This window comes from Pinus tabuliformis, chromosome 8, assembly GCF_031772625.1.
Source record: "Pinus tabuliformis cultivar Carrire ecotype Pingquan chromosome 8, CPIR1, whole genome shotgun sequence".
In the NCBI taxonomy this organism is placed as follows: Eukaryota; Viridiplantae; Streptophyta; class Pinopsida; order Pinales; family Pinaceae; genus Pinus; species Pinus tabuliformis.
In genome coordinates, this window is record NC_142294.1 from 1,433,575,221 (window position 1) to 1,433,579,181 (window position 3,961).

Genomic DNA, 3,961 nt, shown 5'->3' on the forward strand with positions numbered 1-3,961 from the left:
CAGTACAATAATTGTAACGAGTTAATTACTGCCAATTAACAACTAAGATATTATAGGTTTTGCCACCTTCAAAAAGAATATGTGCAATTATTTTATGTACCTCTTGATTGTCCTCAATGATATTTTCTACATAAGGCGGAGTATAATTCATGATATAGAATATGAAAGTATTTGTCATCACATAAGTGACAACTATCCATATACTAATCAATACAATCATCCTCTAAATCCTACAAGGCATATTTTTCTCAATTATACTCTCCCTTAATGCAAGGGTATGTGATCTCCATAATTAGGCCGATAGGCCTTCCTTTGAAAGGGACCTTTCGTCGTCCTTCTCATTCTGACGCTGACACCTGGCGAACTGACAATTAGCTTCGTCTTCGTTCAGGCTTTATTCTCATCTGACACCTGGCGGAGTGGGCATTTTTTCCCGTATTCGTTCAGGAAACGACTTAGCGGGTTTTTACGACACCATTACCTGCATATCGGCCTCAGGGGCGGAGGTATTCATGGATGCCGCCTCACTGACTGAGCCTACATCACGAACAAGCCGAAACCTCGAAGTTCTGGACTGGTGAGCCCTATCGCCCCTCGCAAGACGGAGAATCATACTAAGGGGGCATTCGGTGGGACATTTTCTTCTGCTAAGAATGGGCGCGCAGGGGTTGCACCTCGAACTGCTCTCGGTGATATTACGAATGGGGTCGAGTCCTGTAAGGCTCCAGCCTCTGCGGTTAAACAGAAGAAGGCGCGGGGGAAGAATGCGAAAATAGGTTCTAATCCGAGATGTGAACTAACGGAGGAGGAAAAGCAGAAGGCCAACGCTTGGGCTCGAGAAAGAATCGAGAGGGTTCAGTTTAGTGGTAAAGACATGGAGGTGTTGAAGGCAAAGATCGCAGAAGAAGGTATGTGGGTTTTCTAAGGCCAGTTCTCGTTCGTTGTTAGTTTGTGTTTGTTTTGCGGTTAAGGTTTGCAGGTGTTATATCACATTTCATATTTTAGGTAGATCTTTCATCTCCACTTATGGCAAGCCTCAGATCTAAAATCTGCTAGGTGTCTTATTCTTCGCTCGCGGGTAAATAATTATTTGATTTTGGGCTTACATAACTCCATGCCCATTAGGCACCCACATTCTTACCTTCACTTGGGAGGTCTACATTGGTCACTGGCGAATTTTAAATCGTTGCGGTCTTTCTGCTTATGGTTTTTCTCGCTCAAGCCGCAGTAATAATCTATGTTACTGGAAACGTGGCCAGAGACCTATTTCTTGTTCCATTCTTGTTTTCGTGCTCATTCTCATCTTGACACCACATTAGAACATTAGTAATCATGGGGAGTGGGCTTCGCATTTAGCAACCTCAAAACCCTCTGTATCCATTTCTTATTACATTTTCGTTTCCCTTTTCTGGAATCGTAACTGGCTCCAAATGATCTGTCGGGCAATTTCTTGCGAATCCCTACATTTAGCAACCTCAAAACCCTCTGTATCCATTTCTTATTACATTTTCGTTTCCCTTTTCTGGAATCGTAACTGGCTCCAAATGATCTGTCGGGCAATTTCTTGCGAATCCCTACATTTTTGGGAGTGCACAATACTTGTACCCATGAAATATTTGACATTCTTAATTTCTTTGAGTCAAGTTCTTCAGAAGTAGCCTTTTTGGATGTGCACCAAAATTTGCTCTGCTTCTGGGGTTCACACTGGTGGACAAACCCTCACAAATGAGATTCTGTTAGTCTCATCATTTGTGTGATTATCCAAACTGCCACTTAAACACCCTGTTCATGTTGTGTTTGGCAGATGCAGGAGCACCCTTCTAATGCTAAAAGGGTCAAAATCAGGGAAATTTTCATTCAGCTCTTTAATTCTTTCTATTACTGTTGATAGGGTCAAAATCTGCATATTGTTTTTTTTATCATTTACCCAGTTGATAACTAGCTCTGAATCTCCCAGTATCTGGATTTGAGCAGTACCTTTCTTAATTGTTAAATTTTCCAGTATCGAAAATGCACTTAACTCTGCCCAGTAGTTGGTACCTTCTGCCAATGCAGCTTTGAAACAGAAACTATGGTTTTCCTTAAGAAATAACACACGTCCAGCACCACAAATCCCTGGAATTTATGGGAATTTTATGTCTCATGCATTTCAGATTCATATTTGCAATTAAAATATTAGATGAGGATAGTTCTTGACAGTAGAGGTGTTTTCTTTATAATGAACTATTTCTTTTATTCTGGGCTCTTCACATGCTTGGTGATGCATGTTAGAGTGCCAAGTATTCTGAGTTGAGTTATTTTAGTTTCATATTGTCTACATATGGCTCTTGGGCCTTTACTCGGATTTTAGAAGTGCTATCATTTTCATTTTGGAGGACAGGTTTTTTCAGTCGACATTCTTTACTGTAGATTACAGCTGCTGGCTTATAATGTGGATAAGTTTAGGTCCTGTTCATCTTTCTGAAAGGTAAATGAAATGGTGTCATTGGTTGCCATCTGAAAGTTTTTGTTGCCTGGATATCAAATTTCCTCGTGGTTTACTTACATCAGCTGCTTCCTTAACTGTATTATTTTAATAGATCAATGGAGACCGCATTCGTAAATGTTAATCTGTGCTTTTTGTTGGTTAAATGATCTGTGTTTTGCAATACGAGAGAGCAGGTTGGGCTCTAGAGCCCAAATGGCAAGATTCCTTCTACATTAAACAACAAAAACATGTCAGCATTTTACCCTTAAATCACATTCACAAACTTGAGTTTTATATCATTTGGATGTTCAGCTTTCGAAGATGCTCCGGACACTCACAATGGGTTGCACGCTGCTATTACTCTGTTTTCGAAAACTCTCAATTGCTTAGAAATTTGCAGATATGGACATAAATCCAATTCCAATATCAATTTACCATGTCCAATAATCTCAAGATTACAAATGATAAGAAACCATCATTACAGCCACCATAATAAAGAAATAAACTACACCTTGAGTCACATGAAACAATATTTTGCAAAGCGAATAACATAAAAATGCGCCCTGAACAATTATTCAGAAAACTGAGGAACTGTGTAAGTAACTGTAATTCTTATCCTTAAACTTTCATCTTTTTCTGTTATAAATGTGATGGTGGTTAAATGAATGTATAAGATTTTTAATATTTATGGCCTTTTCTTATAAATTTTGGTTAACAATTGTTGTACAGGAAAGCACGGTGGCGCTAATGGAGATGAGGAAGAAGAGCCACAACATTGGAAAGAAGATCCTTGTGGCAATTGAGATTAGCAGCAATGCCCTCCCTTGCGAAAAAACCTGAGGATTTCTCATTAGGTCCTTCTCTAGAGATATTCAATATTTGTCATGCTTGTATTAGTAAGTTGGCCTCATGAGAGGTGCATAACACAAAAATGTGTACATTAGAAAAATTTCATTCAACTTGGAATATTGTTTGAAGTTCATTTTATAAGGATGAGGCATTGCTCACTACCAAAGAGTCTGAATTTGCATGATTGAAAAGCGTTGCTTGGATGATGCTACATGCACATGTTTACGAAAGAAAACTAGGTCTATGTGTTGCTTGTCTGTCAAACACGGATGTTTAGATCTGATATAACTGCCACCATTCATAATTTGACATATGACTTGCCTGCATGGTCTGTCAGCATATATCCCATTGCAAGAATGTGGCATTCAATACTGCAAAGGTGAGTTGGTTTTCCTTGGTTGCATGAAGGTTAATTGAATTGGCATTGAACTGTTACCCATCTGGCAATGTTCCTACTCATCATTTTGTGTATTGCATAATCATCTATCATTTCTAAAAAGTTCTACTTTTGTCTGGGATAATTTTATTGGGCTATGAAGGTGGTTATTATTAGGGGTCTGATTAGTCAGGTGATAAGATTTAGAAAGCTCGTGTTTGTCTAGTGGTAGAGAAAATTAGGACACCAAGCAAAAGTTATCAAGCAAC

General features: G+C 39.0%; 1 long non-coding RNA gene across 1 annotated transcript; it reads left to right on the forward strand.

Annotated features, from left to right (window-relative positions):
- Positions 1–324: 324 nt before the first annotated feature.
- LOC149241058 (uncharacterized) lies at positions 325–3,457 on the forward strand. The gene is made up of 2 exons (XR_016245579.1): positions 325–908; positions 3,197–3,457. It is a non-coding gene; the product is annotated as an uncharacterized LOC149241058 (long non-coding RNA).
- The last annotated feature ends 504 nt before the right edge of the window (positions 3,458–3,961 follow it).